This window comes from Anomaloglossus baeobatrachus, chromosome 3 (assembly GCF_048569485.1).
Source record: "Anomaloglossus baeobatrachus isolate aAnoBae1 chromosome 3, aAnoBae1.hap1, whole genome shotgun sequence".
NCBI lineage: Eukaryota > Metazoa > Chordata > Amphibia > Anura > Aromobatidae > Anomaloglossus > Anomaloglossus baeobatrachus.
This window is the reverse complement of record NC_134355.1, coordinates 698,267,632-698,282,775: the sequence shown is the minus strand read 5'-3', so window position 1 is coordinate 698,282,775 and position 15,144 is coordinate 698,267,632. Positions and strand designations below refer to the sequence as shown.

The 15,144-nt window shown below is 45.2% G+C and overlaps 11 non-coding genes across 11 annotated transcripts; all 11 read left to right on the top strand.

Moving 5' to 3' along the window:
• The first annotated feature begins 326 nt into the window (after positions 1-326).
• Positions 327-399, top strand: TRNAA-CGC (transfer RNA alanine (anticodon CGC)). The gene has a single exon. It is a non-coding gene; the product is annotated as a tRNA-Ala (tRNA).
• Positions 400-2,427: 2,028 nt separating this feature from the next.
• TRNAA-CGC (transfer RNA alanine (anticodon CGC)) lies at positions 2,428-2,500 on the top strand. The gene has a single exon. It is a non-coding gene; the product is annotated as a tRNA-Ala (tRNA).
• A 1,367-nt stretch (positions 2,501-3,867) lies between these two features.
• On the top strand, positions 3,868-3,940 carry TRNAA-UGC (transfer RNA alanine (anticodon UGC)). Its single transcript has one exon. It is a non-coding gene; the product is annotated as a tRNA-Ala (tRNA).
• Positions 3,941-4,528: 588 nt separating this feature from the next.
• On the top strand, positions 4,529-4,601 carry TRNAA-CGC (transfer RNA alanine (anticodon CGC)). The gene has a single exon. It is a non-coding gene; the product is annotated as a tRNA-Ala (tRNA).
• A 2,041-nt stretch (positions 4,602-6,642) lies between these two features.
• Positions 6,643-6,715, top strand: TRNAA-UGC (transfer RNA alanine (anticodon UGC)). The gene has a single exon. It is a non-coding gene; the product is annotated as a tRNA-Ala (tRNA).
• Positions 6,716-7,316: 601 nt separating this feature from the next.
• Positions 7,317-7,389, top strand: TRNAA-CGC (transfer RNA alanine (anticodon CGC)). The gene has a single exon. It is a non-coding gene; the product is annotated as a tRNA-Ala (tRNA).
• Positions 7,390-9,417: 2,028 nt separating this feature from the next.
• On the top strand, positions 9,418-9,490 carry TRNAA-UGC (transfer RNA alanine (anticodon UGC)). Its single transcript has one exon. It is a non-coding gene; the product is annotated as a tRNA-Ala (tRNA).
• A 601-nt stretch (positions 9,491-10,091) lies between these two features.
• Positions 10,092-10,164, top strand: TRNAA-CGC (transfer RNA alanine (anticodon CGC)). Its single transcript has one exon. It is a non-coding gene; the product is annotated as a tRNA-Ala (tRNA).
• A 2,028-nt stretch (positions 10,165-12,192) lies between these two features.
• Positions 12,193-12,265, top strand: TRNAA-UGC (transfer RNA alanine (anticodon UGC)). The gene has a single exon. It is a non-coding gene; the product is annotated as a tRNA-Ala (tRNA).
• A 601-nt stretch (positions 12,266-12,866) lies between these two features.
• TRNAA-CGC (transfer RNA alanine (anticodon CGC)) lies at positions 12,867-12,939 on the top strand. The gene has a single exon. It is a non-coding gene; the product is annotated as a tRNA-Ala (tRNA).
• A 2,028-nt stretch (positions 12,940-14,967) lies between these two features.
• TRNAA-CGC (transfer RNA alanine (anticodon CGC)) lies at positions 14,968-15,040 on the top strand. The gene has a single exon. It is a non-coding gene; the product is annotated as a tRNA-Ala (tRNA).
• The last annotated feature ends 104 nt before the right edge of the window (positions 15,041-15,144 follow it).

Below are 15,144 nucleotides of genomic sequence, written 5' to 3'. Positions count from 1 at the left end.
AGGTCTCCTCCGTTGTACCTGAGGAGTGAGGAGATCAAAACGTAAGCACAAATCAACAGAGAGTTTTTTGTCTTCTCCGTAGATATGTAAAGGCTTTGCTTGGAAGAGGCGTGCATGTATTTGGAAGCCACCCTTCACCTTGTAAAGTCCTCCGATGATCTTCTACTATGGCAACATGGAACTCACACTTAAAAAAAAAAAAAAAAAAAAAAAAAAGCTATTCTTACAGAAAAAAAATACCATATAACAATGCAGCTTCTCACCTGACATGATAAGAAAATCCCTATGAAGTGTGGCAAGAAACTAAAGGCACAACTGTCACGCCAGGGGAATTAGCTCAAGTGGTAGAGCGCTCGCTTCGCATGTGAGAGGCAGCGGGATCGATGCCCGCATTCTCCAAGAGTTATTTTTCACATGGTAGCAGTGATTGCCTTTTCACCTCATGCTCAAAACTCCAACAGCTAAAACTAGGAGGCTTTCAACCAAGGCCAAGACAAGCCTTCAATAGCTCAGCTGGTAGAGCCAAAGACTGTAGATGTAAATGAGCAAATCCTTGGGTTGCTGGTTCAATTCCAGCTCGAAGGATGTTTGCGCGTTCTATCGGAGGGCTCATCCTGCTAGTAAACACAGCCCAGCTATGCTCCCTCTGTCCACCTACAAACAGCTCTTCTAGAAGGGTCTACTCCGTTGTACCTGAGGAGTTCAAAACGTAAGCACAAAGCAACAGAGAGTTTTTTGTTGGGAGAGCAGCTCAGCCGAAAGCTAACGTGGAACCTTTTACACCCCTAGAATGCTACTCGAGCCAAAGAGACCATCGCCCCTGAATAAACACAGTCCAGCTAAGCTGCTTCCGTCCACATACAAAGAGCTCTTTTCCAAAAGTCTCCTCCATTCTAACTCGGGAGTTCAAAACGTAGGCAGCGAGCAACAGAGTTATTTGTCGGGAGAGCAATTGAAAGACGACGTGGAACCTTCTTCACTCGTACATAGGCTGCTACTTAAGCAAAAAAGACCATCGTCCCTGGGTGGGCTTGAACCACCATCCTTTCGGTTAACAGCCGAACACGCTAACCAATTGCGCCACAGAGACGCAAACAGATCTTTCTACAGGAACTCTCAGCCAGGCAGGCCAGGCACAGGTTTCTCAGATCAACTTTTTAACATAATATGACAAAAAGAAATCAGCAAAAACAAAGAGACAATTGCTGATGCTCAGGAGGACTCGAGGCGCCGACAATAAGCTCCTGCTGATGGATTCCATCACAAAGACCAAATACATTTTAGCCACTTTTGAAAAGTCAGTCGATAAATAGACCTTCTCAACTAACAGACCACCGGCAGCAGAGTGGCGCAGCGGAAGCGTGCTGGGCCCATAACCCAGAGGTCGATGGATCGAAACCATCCTCTGCTAATTGATTCTTTTTATACAGGTCATCATTATATTTCTTCGATAAGACTGATATTGTGCTACATTGCAACTTTCGTCTCCAAACTATTAAGGGGTTTTTTATTGCTTACCCCTCGGTTCTTCGTAGATATGTAAAGGGTTTGCTTGGAAGAGGTGTGCATGTATTTGTAAGCCACCCTTCACCTTTTAAACTCCTCCGATGATCTTCTACTATGGTAAAATGGAACTCACACTGTAAAAAAAAAAGCAAGCTATTCTTACATAAAAATTGCCATATAGCATTGCAGCTTCTCACCTGACATGATGAGAAAATCACCGTGAAGTGTGGCAAGAAACTAAAGGCAGACCTGTCATGCCAGGGGGATTAGCTCAAGTGGTAGAGCGCTCGGTTTGCATGCGAGAGGCAGCGGGATCGATGCCCGCATTCTCCAAGAGTTATTTTTCACATGGTAGCAGTGATTGTCTTTTTACCTCATGCTCAAAACTCCAACAGCTAAAACTAGGAGGCTTTCGATCAAGGACAAAACAAGCCTTCGATAGCTCAGCTGGTAGAGCCGAAGACTGTAGAAGAAAGTTAGCAATCCTTAGGTCGCTGGTTCAATTCCGGCTCGAAGGAGTTTTGCGCATTCTATCGGAAGGTTCATCCGGCTGGGAAACACAGCCCAGCTATGCTCGTTCCGTCCACCTACAAACAGCTCTTCTAGAAAGGTCTCCTCCGTTGTACCTGAGGAGTGAGGAGATCAAAACGTAAGCACAAATCAACAGAGAGTTTTTTGTCTTCTCCGTAGATATGTAAAGGCTTTGCTTGGAAGAGGCGTGCATGTATTTGGAAGCCACCCTTCACCTTGTAAAGTCCTCCGATGATCTTCTACTATGGCAACATGGAACTCACACTTAAAAAAAAAAAAAGCTATTCTTACAGAAAAAAAATACCATATAACAATGCAGCTTCTCACCTGACATGATAAGAAAATCCCTATGAAGTGTGGCAAGAAACTAAAGGCACAACTGTCACGCCAGGGGAATTAGCTCAAGTGGTAGAGCGCTCGCTTCGCATGTGAGAGGCAGCGGGATCGATGCCCGCATTCTCCAAGAGTTATTTTTCACATGGTAGCAGTGATTGCCTTTTCACCTCATGCTCAAAACTCCAACAGCTAAAACTAGGAGGCTTTCAACCAAGGCCAAGACAAGCCTTCAATAGCTCAGCTGGTAGAGCCAAAGACTGTAGATGTAAATGAGCAAATCCTTGGGTTGCTGGTTCAATTCCAGCTCGAAGGATGTTTGCGCGTTCTATCGGAGGGCTCATCCTGCTAGTAAACACAGCCCAGCTATGCTCCCTCTGTCCACCTACAAACAGCTCTTCTAGAAGGGTTTCCTCCGTTGTACCTGAGGAGTTCAAAACGTAAGCACAAAGCAACAGAGAGTTTTTTGTTGGGAGAGCAGCTCAGCCGAAAGCTAACGTGGAACCTTTTACACCCCTAGAATGCTACTCGAGCCAAAGAGACCATCGCCCCTGAATAAACACAGCCCAGCTAAGCTGCTTCCGTCCACATACAAAGAGCTCTTTTCCAAAAGTCTCCTCCATTCTAACTCGGGAGTTCAAAACGTAGGCAGCGAGCAACAGAGTTATTTGTCGGGAGAGCAATTGAAAGACGACGTGGAACCTTCTTCACTCGTACATAGGCTGCTACTTAAGCAAAAAAGACCATCGTCCCTGGGTGGGCTTGAACCACCATCCTTTCGGTTAACAGCCAAACGCGCTAACCAATTGCGCCACAGAGACGCAAACAGATCTTTCTACAGGAACTCTCAGCCAGGCAGGCCAGGCACAGGTTTCTCAGATCAACTTTTTAACATAATATGACAAAAAGAAATCAGCAAAAACAAAGAGACAATTGCTGATGCTCAGGAGGACTCGAGGCGCCGACAATAAGCTCCTGCTGATGGATTCCATCACAAAGACCAAATACATTTTAGCCACTTTTGAAAAGTCAGTCGATAAATAGACCTTCTCAACGAACAGACCACCGGCAGCAGAGTGGCGCAGCGGAAGCGTGCTCGGCCCATAACCCAGAGGTCGATGGATCGAAACCATCCTCTGCTAATTGATTCTTTTTATACAGGTCATCATTATATTTCTTCGATAAGACTGATATTGTGCTACATTGCAACTTTCGTCTCCAAACTATTAAGGGGTTTTTTATTGCTTACCCCTCGGTTCTTCGTAGATATGTAAAGGGTTTGCTTGGAAGAGGTGTGCATGTATTTGTAAGCCACCCTTCACCTTTTAAACTCCTCCGATGATCTTCTACTATGGTAAAATGGAACTCACACTGTAAAAAAAAAAGCAAGCTATTCTTACATAAAAATTGCCATATAGCATTGCAGCTTCTCACCTGACATGATGAGAAAATCACCGTGAAGTGTGGCAAGAAACTAAAGGCAGACCTGTCATGCCAGGGGGATTAGCTCAAGTGGTAGAGCGCTCGCTTTGCATGCGAGAGGCAGCGGGATCGATGCCCGCATTCTCCAAGAGTTATTTTTCACATGGTAGCAGTGATTGTCTTTTTACCTCATGCTCAAAACTCCAACAGCTAAAACTAGGAGGCTTTCGATCAAGGACAAAACAAGCCTTCGATAGCTCAGCTGGTAGAGCCGAAGACTGTAGAAGAAAGTTAGCAATCCTTAGGTCGCTGGTTCAATTCCGGCTCGAAGGAGTTTTGCGCATTCTATCGGAAGGTTCATCCGGCTGGGAAACACAGCCCAGCTATGCTCGTTCCGTCCACCTACAAACAGCTCTTCTAGAAAGGTCTCCTCCGTTGTACCTGAGGAGTGAGGAGATCAAAACGTAAGCACAAATCAACAGAGAGTTTTTTGTCTTCTCCGTAGATATGTAAAGGCTTTGCTTGGAAGAGGCGTGCATGCATTTGGAAGCCACCCTTCACCTTGTAAAGTCCTCCGATGATCTTCTACTATGGCAACATGGAACTCACACTTAAAAAAAAAAAAAGCTATTCTTACAGAAAAAAAATACCATATAACAATGCAGCTTCTCACCTGACATGATAAGAAAATCCCTATGAAGTGTGGCAAGAAACTAAAGGCACAACTGTCACGCCAGGGGAATTAGCTCAAGTGGTAGAGCGCTCGCTTCGCATGTGAGAGGCAGCGGGATCGATGCCCGCATTCTCCAAGAGTTATTTTTCACATGGTAGCAGTGATTGCCTTTTCACCTCATGCTCAAAACTCCAACAGCTAAAACTAGGAGGCTTTCAACCAAGGCCAAGACAAGCCTTCAATAGCTCAGCTGGTAGAGCCAAAGACTGTAGATGTAAATGAGCAAATCCTTGGGTTGCTGGTTCAATTCCAGCTCGAAGGATGTTTGCGCGTTCTATCGGAGGGCTCATCCTGCTAGTAAACACAGCCCAGCTATGCTCCCTCTGTCCACCTACAAACAGCTCTTCTAGAAGGGTCTCCTCCGTTGTGCCTGAGGAGTTCAAAACGTAAGCACAAAGCAACAGAGAGTTTTTTGTTGGGAGAGCAGCTCAGCCGAAAGCTAAGGTGGAACCTTTTACACCCCTAGAATGCTACTCGAGCCAAAGAGACCATCGCCCCTGAATAAACACAGTCCAGCTAAGCTGCTTCCGTCCACATACAAAGAGCTCTTTTCCAAAAGTCTCCTCCATTCTAACTCGGGAGTTCAAAACGTAGGCAGCGAGCAACAGAGTTATTTGTCGGGAGAGCAATTGAAAGACGACGTGGAACCTTCTTCACTCGTACATAGGCTGCTACTTAAGCAAAAAAGACCATCGTCCCTGGGTGGGCTTGAACCACCATCCTTTCGGTTAACAGCCGAACACGCTAACCAATTGCGCCACAGAGACGCAAACAGATCTTTCTACAGGAACTCTCAGCCAGGCAGGCCAGGCACAGGTTTCTCAGATCAACTTTTTAACATAATATGACAAAAAGAAATCAGCAAAAACAAAGAGACAATTGCTGATGCTCAGGAGGACTCGAGGCGCCGACAATAAGCTCCTGCTGATGGATTCCATCACAAAGACCAAATACATTTTAGCCACTTTTGAAAAGTCAGTCGATAAATAGACCTTCTCAACTAACAGACCACCGGCAGCAGAGTGGCGCAGCGGAAGCGTGCTGGGCCCATAACCCAGAGGTCGATGGATCGAAACCATCCTCTGCTAATTGATTCTTTTTATACAGGTCATCATTATATTTCTTCGATAAGACTGATATTGTGCTACATTGCAACTTTCGTCTCCAAACTATTAAGGGGTTTTTTATTGCTTACCCCTCGGTTCTTCGTAGATATGTAAAGGGTTTGCTTGGAAGAGGTGTGCATGTATTTGTAAGCCACCCTTCACCTTTTAAACTCCTCCGATGATCTTCTACTATGGTAAAATGGAACTCACACTGTAAAAAAAAAAGCAAGCTATTCTTACATAAAAATTGCCATATAGCATTGCAGCTTCTCACCTGACATGATGAGAAAATCACCGTGAAGTGTGGCAAGAAACTAAAGGCAGACCTGTCATGCCAGGGGGATTAGCTCAAGTGGTAGAGCGCTCGGTTTGCATGCGAGAGGCAGCGGGATCGATGCCCGCATTCTCCAAGAGTTATTTTTCACATGGTAGCAGTGATTGTCTTTTTACCTCATGCTCAAAACTCCAACAGCTAAAACTAGGAGGCTTTCGATCAAGGACAAAACAAGCCTTCGATAGCTCAGCTGGTAGAGCCGAAGACTGTAGAAGAAAGTTAGCAATCCTTAGGTCGCTGGTTCAATTCCGGCTCGAAGGAGTTTTGCGCATTCTATCGGAAGGTTCATCCGGCTGGGAAACACAGCCCAGCTATGCTCGTTCCGTCCACCTACAAACAGCTCTTCTAGAAAGGTCTCCTCCGTTGTACCTGAGGAGTGAGGAGATCAAAACGTAAGCACAAATCAACAGAGAGTTTTTTGTCTTCTCCGTAGATATGTAAAGGCTTTGCTTGGAAGAGGCGTGCATGTATTTGGAAGCCACCCTTCACCTTGTAAAGTCCTCCGATGATCTTCTACTATGGCAACATGGAACTCACACTTAAAAAAAAAAAAAAAAAAAAAAAAAAGCTATTCTTACAGAAAAAAAATACCATATAACAATGCAGCTTCTCACCTGACATGATAAGAAAATCCCTATGAAGTGTGGCAAGAAACTAAAGGCACAACTGTCACGCCAGGGGGATTAGCTCAAGTGGTAGAGCGCTCGCTTTGCATGCGAGAGGCAGCGGGATCGATGCCCGCATTCTCCAAGAGTTATTTTTCACATGGTAGCAGTGATTGTCTTTTTACCTCATGCTCAAAACTCCAACAGCTAAAACTAGGAGGCTTTCGATCAAGGACAAAACAAGCCTTCGATAGCTCAGCTGGTAGAGCCGAAGACTGTAGAAGAAAGTTAGCAATCCTTAGGTCGCTGGTTCAATTCCGGCTCGAAGGAGTTTTGCGCATTCTATCGGAAGGTTCATCCGGCTGGGAAACACAGCCCAGCTATGCTCGTTCCGTCCACCTACAAACAGCTCTTCTAGAAAGGTCTCCTCCGTTGTACCTGAGGAGTGAGGAGATCAAAACGTAAGCACAAATCAACAGAGAGTTTTTTGTCTTCTCCGTAGATATGTAAAGGCTTTGCTTGGAAGAGGCGTGCATGTATTTGGAAGCCACCCTTCACCTTGTAAAGTCCTCCGATGATCTTCTACTATGGCAACATGGAACTCACACTTAAAAAAAAAAAAAAAAAAAAAAAAAAGCTATTCTTACAGAAAAAAAATACCATATAACAATGCAGCTTCTCACCTGACATGATAAGAAAATCCCTATGAAGTGTGGCAAGAAACTAAAGGCACAACTGTCACGCCAGGGGAATTAGCTCAAGTGGTAGAGCGCTCGCTTCGCATGTGAGAGGCAGCGGGATCGATGCCCGCATTCTCCAAGAGTTATTTTTCACATGGTAGCAGTGATTGCCTTTTCACCTCATGCTCAAAACTCCAACAGCTAAAACTAGGAGGCTTTCAACCAAGGCCAAGACAAGCCTTCAATAGCTCAGCTGGTAGAGCCAAAGACTGTAGATGTAAATGAGCAAATCCTTGGGTTGCTGGTTCAATTCCAGCTCGAAGGATGTTTGCGCGTTCTATCGGAGGGCTCATCCTGCTAGTAAACACAGCCCAGCTATGCTCCCTCTGTCCACCTACAAACAGCTCTTCTAGAAGGGTCTACTCCGTTGTACCTGAGGAGTTCAAAACGTAAGCACAAAGCAACAGAGAGTTTTTTGTTGGGAGAGCAGCTCAGCCGAAAGCTAACGTGGAACCTTTTACACCCCTAGAATGCTACTCGAGCCAAAGAGACCATCGCCCCTGAATAAACACAGTCCAGCTAAGCTGCTTCCGTCCACATACAAAGAGCTCTTTTCCAAAAGTCTCCTCCATTCTAACTCGGGAGTTCAAAACGTAGGCAGCGAGCAACAGAGTTATTTGTCGGGAGAGCAATTGAAAGACGACGTGGAACCTTCTTCACTCGTACATAGGCTGCTACTTAAGCAAAAAAGACCATCGTCCCTGGGTGGGCTTGAACCACCATCCTTTCGGTTAACAGCCGAACACGCTAACCAATTGCGCCACAGAGACGCAAACAGATCTTTCTACAGGAACTCTCAGCCAGGCAGGCCAGGCACAGGTTTCTCAGATCAACTTTTTAACATAATATGACAAAAAGAAATCAGCAAAAACAAAGAGACAATTGCTGATGCTCAGGAGGACTCGAGGCGCCGACAATAAGCTCCTGCTGATGGATTCCATCACAAAGACCAAATACATTTTAGCCACTTTTGAAAAGTCAGTCGATAAATAGACCTTCTCAACTAACAGACCACCGGCAGCAGAGTGGCGCAGCGGAAGCGTGCTGGGCCCATAACCCAGAGGTCGATGGATCGAAACCATCCTCTGCTAATTGATTCTTTTTATACAGGTCATCATTATATTTCTTCGATAAGACTGATATTGTGCTACATTGCAACTTTCGTCTCCAAACTATTAAGGGGTTTTTTATTGCTTACCCCTCGGTTCTTCGTAGATATGTAAAGGGTTTGCTTGGAAGAGGTGTGCATGTATTTGTAAGCCACCCTTCACCTTTTAAACTCCTCCGATGATCTTCTACTATGGTAAAATGGAACTCACACTGTAAAAAAAAAAGCAAGCTATTCTTACATAAAAATTGCCATATAGCATTGCAGCTTCTCACCTGACATGATGAGAAAATCACCGTGAAGTGTGGCAAGAAACTAAAGGCAGACCTGTCATGCCAGGGGGATTAGCTCAAGTGGTAGAGCGCTCGGTTTGCATGCGAGAGGCAGCGGGATCGATGCCCGCATTCTCCAAGAGTTATTTTTCACATGGTAGCAGTGATTGTCTTTTTACCTCATGCTCAAAACTCCAACAGCTAAAACTAGGAGGCTTTCGATCAAGGACAAAACAAGCCTTCGATAGCTCAGCTGGTAGAGCCGAAGACTGTAGAAGAAAGTTAGCAATCCTTAGGTCGCTGGTTCAATTCCGGCTCGAAGGAGTTTTGCGCATTCTATCGGAAGGTTCATCCGGCTGGGAAACACAGCCCAGCTATGCTCGTTCCGTCCACCTACAAACAGCTCTTCTAGAAAGGTCTCCTCCGTTGTACCTGAGGAGTGAGGAGATCAAAACGTAAGCACAAATCAACAGAGAGTTTTTTGTCTTCTCCGTAGATATGTAAAGGCTTTGCTTGGAAGAGGCGTGCATGTATTTGGAAGCCACCCTTCACCTTGTAAAGTCCTCCGATGATCTTCTACTATGGCAACATGGAACTCACACTTAAAAAAAAAAAAAGCTATTCTTACAGAAAAAAAATACCATATAACAATGCAGCTTCTCACCTGACATGATAAGAAAATCCCTATGAAGTGTGGCAAGAAACTAAAGGCACAACTGTCACGCCAGGGGGATTAGCTCAAGTGGTAGAGCGCTCGCTTTGCATGCGAGAGGCAGCGGGATCGATGCCCGCATTCTCCAAGAGTTATTTTTCACATGGTAGCAGTGATTGTCTTTTTACCTCATGCTCAAAACTCCAACAGCTAAAACTAGGAGGCTTTCGATCAAGAACAAAACAAGCCTTCGATAGCTCAGCTGGTAGAGCCGAAGACTGTAGAAGAAAGTTAGCAATCCTTAGGTCGCTGGTTCAATTCCGGCTCGAAGGAGTTTTGCGCATTCTATCGGAAGGTTCATCCGGCTGGGAAACACAGCCCAGCTATGCTCGTTCCGTCCACCTACAAACAGCTCTTCTAGAAAGGTCTCCTCCGTTGTACCTGAGGAGTGAGGAGATCAAAACGTAAGCACAAATCAACAGAGAGTTTTTTGTCTTCTCCGTAGATATGTAAAGGCTTTGCTTGGAAGAGGCGTGCATGTATTTGGAAGCCACCCTTCACCTTGTAAAGTCCTCCGATGATCTTCTACTATGGCAACATGGAACTCACACTTAAAAAAAAAAAAAAAAAAAAAAAAAAGCTATTCTTACAGAAAAAAAATACCATATAACAATGCAGCTTCTCACCTGACATGATAAGAAAATCCCTATGAAGTGTGGCAAGAAACTAAAGGCACAACTGTCACGCCAGGGGAATTAGCTCAAGTGGTAGAGCGCTCGCTTCGCATGTGAGAGGCAGCGGGATCGATGCCCGCATTCTCCAAGAGTTATTTTTCACATGGTAGCAGTGATTGCCTTTTCACCTCATGCTCAAAACTCCAACAGCTAAAACTAGGAGGCTTTCAACCAAGGCCAAGACAAGCCTTCAATAGCTCAGCTGGTAGAGCCAAAGACTGTAGATGTAAATGAGCAAATCCTTGGGTTGCTGGTTCAATTCCAGCTCGAAGGATGTTTGCGCGTTCTATCGGAGGGCTCATCCTGCTAGTAAACACAGCCCAGCTATGCTCCCTCTGTCCACCTACAAACAGCTCTTCTAGAAGGGTCTACTCCGTTGTACCTGAGGAGTTCAAAACGTAAGCACAAAGCAACAGAGAGTTTTTTGTTGGGAGAGCAGCTCAGCCGAAAGCTAACGTGGAACCTTTTACACCCCTAGAATGCTACTCGAGCCAAAGAGACCATCGCCCCTGAATAAACACAGTCCAGCTAAGCTGCTTCCGTCCACATACAAAGAGCTCTTTTCCAAAAGTCTCCTCCATTCTAACTCGGGAGTTCAAAACGTAGGCAGCGAGCAACAGAGTTATTTGTCGGGAGAGCAATTGAAAGACGACGTGGAACCTTCTTCACTCGTACATAGGCTGCTACTTAAGCAAAAAAGACCATCGTCCCTGGGTGGGCTTGAACCACCATCCTTTCGGTTAACAGCCGAACACGCTAACCAATTGCGCCACAGAGACGCAAACAGATCTTTCTACAGGAACTCTCAGCCAGGCAGGCCAGGCACAGGTTTCTCAGATCAACTTTTTAACATAATATGACAAAAAGAAATCAGCAAAAACAAAGAGACAATTGCTGATGCTCAGGAGGACTCGAGGCGCCGACAATAAGCTCCTGCTGATGGATTCCATCACAAAGACCAAATACATTTTAGCCACTTTTGAAAAGTCAGTCGATAAATAGACCTTCTCAACTAACAGACCACCGGCAGCAGAGTGGCGCAGCGGAAGCGTGCTGGGCCCATAACCCAGAGGTCGATGGATCGAAACCATCCTCTGCTAATTGATTCTTTTTATACAGGTCATCATTATATTTCTTCGATAAGACTGATATTGTGCTACATTGCAACTTTCGTCTCCAAACTATTAAGGGGTTTTTTATTGCTTACCCCTCGGTTCTTCGTAGATATGTAAAGGGTTTGCTTGGAAGAGGTGTGCATGTATTTGTAAGCCACCCTTCACCTTTTAAACTCCTCCGATGATCTTCTACTATGGTAAAATGGAACTCACACTGTAAAAAAAAAAGCAAGCTATTCTTACATAAAAATTGCCATATAGCATTGCAGCTTCTCACCTGACATGATGAGAAAATCACCGTGAAGTGTGGCAAGAAACTAAAGGCAGACCTGTCATGCCAGGGGGATTAGCTCAAGTGGTAGAGCGCTCGGTTTGCATGCGAGAGGCAGCGGGATCGATGCCCGCATTCTCCAAGAGTTATTTTTCACATGGTAGCAGTGATTGTCTTTTTACCTCATGCTCAAAACTCCAACAGCTAAAACTAGGAGGCTTTCGATCAAGGACAAAACAAGCCTTCGATAGCTCAGCTGGTAGAGCCGAAGACTGTAGAAGAAAGTTAGCAATCCTTAGGTCGCTGGTTCAATTCCGGCTCGAAGGAGTTTTGCGCATTCTATCGGAAGGTTCATCCGGCTGGGAAACACAGCCCAGCTATGCTCGTTCCGTCCACCTACAAACAGCTCTTCTAGAAAGGTCTCCTCCGTTGTACCTGAGGAGTGAGGAGATCAAAACGTAAGCACAAATCAACAGAGAGTTTTTTGTCTTCTCCGTAGATATGTAAAGGCTTTGCTTGGAAGAGGCGTGCATGTATTTGGAAGCCACCCTTCACCTTGTAAAGTCCTCCGATGATCTTCTACTATGGCAACATGGAACTCACACTTAAAAAAAAAAAAAGCTATTCTTACAGAAAAAAAATACCATATAACAATGCAGCTTCTCACCTGACATGATAAGAAAATCCCTATGAAGTGTGGCAAGAAACTAAAGGCACAACTGTCACGCCAGGGGGATTAGCTCAAGTGGTAGAGCGCTCGCTTTGCATGCGAGAGGCAGCGGGATCGATGCCCGCATTCTCCAAGAGTTATTTTTCACATGGTAGCAGTGATTGTCTTTTTACCTCATGCTCAAAACTCCAACAGCTAAAACTAGGAGGCTTTCGATCAAGGACAAAACAAGCCTTCGATAGCTCAGCTGGTAGAGCCGAAGACTGTAGAAGAAAGTTAGCAATCCTTAGGTCGCTGGTTCAATTCCGGCTCGAAGGAGTTTTGCGCATTCTATCGGAAGGTTCATCCGGCTGGGAAACACAGCCCAGCTATGCTCGTTCCGTCCACCTACAAACAGCTCTTCTAGAAAGGTCTCCTCCGTTGTACCTGAGGAGTGAGGAGATCAAAACGTAAGCACAAATCAACAGAGAGTTTTTTGTCTTCTCCGTAGATATGTAAAGGCTTTGCTTGGAAGAGGCGTGCATGTATTTGGAAGCCACCCTTCACCTTGTAAAGTCCTCCGATGATCTTCTACTATGGCAACATGGAACTCACACTTAAAAAAAAAAAAAAAAAAAAAAAAAAGCTATTCTTACAGAAAAAAAATACCATATAACAATGCAGCTTCTCACCTGACATGATAAGAAAATCCCTATGAAGTGTGGCAAGAAACTAAAGGCACAACTGTCACGCCAGGGGAATTAGCTCAAGTGGTAGAGCGCTCGCTTCGCATGTGAGAGGCAGCGGGATCGATGCCCGCATTCTCCAAGAGTTATTTTTCACATGGTAGCAGTGATTGCCTTTTCACCTCATGCTCAAAACTCCAACAGCTAAAACTAGGAGGCTTTCAACCAAGGCCAAGACAAGCCTTCAATAGCTCAGCTGGTAGAGCCAAAGACTGTAGATGTAAATGAGCAAATCCTTGGGTTGCTGGTTCAATTCCAGCTCGAAGGATGTTTGCGCGTTCTATCGGAGGGCTCATCCTGCTAGTAAACACAGCCCAGCTATGCTCCCTCTGTCCACCTACAAACAGCTCTTCTAGAAGGGTCTACTCCGTTGTACCTGAGGAGTTCAAAACGTAAGCACAAAGCAACAGAGAGTTTTTTGTTGGGAGAGCAGCTCAGCCGAAAGCTAACGTGGAACCTTTTACACCCCTAGAATGCTACTCGAGCCAAAGAGACCATCGCCCCTGAATAAACACAGTCCAGCTAAGCTGCTTCCGTCCACATACAAAGAGCTCTTTTCCAAAAGTCTCCTCCATTCTAACTCGGGAGTTCAAAACGTAGGCAGCGAGCAACAGAGTTATTTGTCGGGAGAGCAATTGAAAGACGACGTGGAACCTTCTTCACTCGTACATAGGCTGCTACTTAAGCAAAAAAGACCATCGTCCCTGGGTGGGCTTGAACCACCATCCTTTCGGTTAACAGCCGAACACGCTAACCAATTGCGCCACAGAGACGCAAACAGATCTTTCTACAGGAACTCTCAGCCAGGCAGGCCAGGCACAGGTTTCTCAGATCAACTTTTTAACATAATATGACAAAAAGAAATCAGCAAAAACAAAGAGACAATTGCTGATGCTCAGGAGGACTCGAGGCGCCGACAATAAGCTCCTGCTGATGGATTCCATCACAAAGACCAAATACATTTTAGCCACTTTTGAAAAGTCAGTCGATAAATAGACCTTCTCAACTAACAGACCACCGGCAGCAGAGTGGCGCAGCGGAAGCGTGCTGGGCCCATAACCCAGAGGTCGATGGATCGAAACCATCCTCTGCTAATTGATTCTTTTTATACAGGTCATCATTATATTTCTTCGATAAGACTGATATTGTGCTACATTGCAACTTTCGTCTCCAAACTATTAAGGGGTTTTTTATTGCTTACCCCTCGGTTCTTCGTAGATATGTAAAGGGTTTGCTTGGAAGAGGTGTGCATGTATTTGTAAGCCACCCTTCACCTTTTAAACTCCTCCGATGATCTTCTACTATGGTAAAATGGAACTCACACTGTAAAAAAAAAAGCAAGCTATTCTTACATAAAAATTGCCATATAGCATTGCAGCTTCTCACCTGACATGATGAGAAAATCACCGTGAAGTGTGGCAAGAAACTAAAGGCAGACCTGTCATGCCAGGGGGATTAGCTCAAGTGGTAGAGCGCTCGGTTTGCATGCGAGAGGCAGCGGGATCGATGCCCGCATTCTCCAAGAGTTATTTTTCACATGGTAGCAGTGATTGTCTTTTTACCTCATGCTCAAAACTCCAACAGCTAAAACTAGGAGGCTTTCGATCAAGGACAAAACAAGCCTTCGATAGCTCAGCTGGTAGAGCCGAAGACTGTAGAAGAAAGTTAGCAATCCTTAGGTCGCTGGTTCAATTCCGGCTCGAAGGAGTTTTGCGCATTCTATCGGAAGGTTCATCCGGCTGGGAAACACAGCCCAGCTATGCTCGTTCCGTCCACCTACAAACAGCTCTTCTAGAAAGGTCTCCTCCGTTGTACCTGAGGAGTGAGGAGATCAAAACGTAAGCACAAATCAACAGAGAGTTTTTTGTCTTCTCCGTAGATATGTAAAGGCTTTGCTTGGAAGAGGCGTGCATGTATTTGGAAGCCACCCTTCACCTTGTAAAGTCCTCCGATGATCTTCTACTATGGCAACATGGAACTCACACTTAAAAAAAAAAAAAGCTATTCTTACAGAAAAAAAATACCATATAACAATGCAGCTTCTCACCTGACATGATAAGAAAATCCCTATGAAGTGTGGCAAGAAACTAAAGGCACAACTGTCACGCCAGGGGAATTAGCTCAAGTGGTAGAGCGCTCGCTTCGCATGTGAGAGGCAGCGGGATCGATGCCCGCATTCTCCAAGAGTTATTTTTCACATGGTAGCAGTGATTGCCTTTTCACCTCATGCTCAAAACTCCAACAGCTAAAACTAGGAGGCTTTCAACCAAGGCCAAGACAAGCCTTC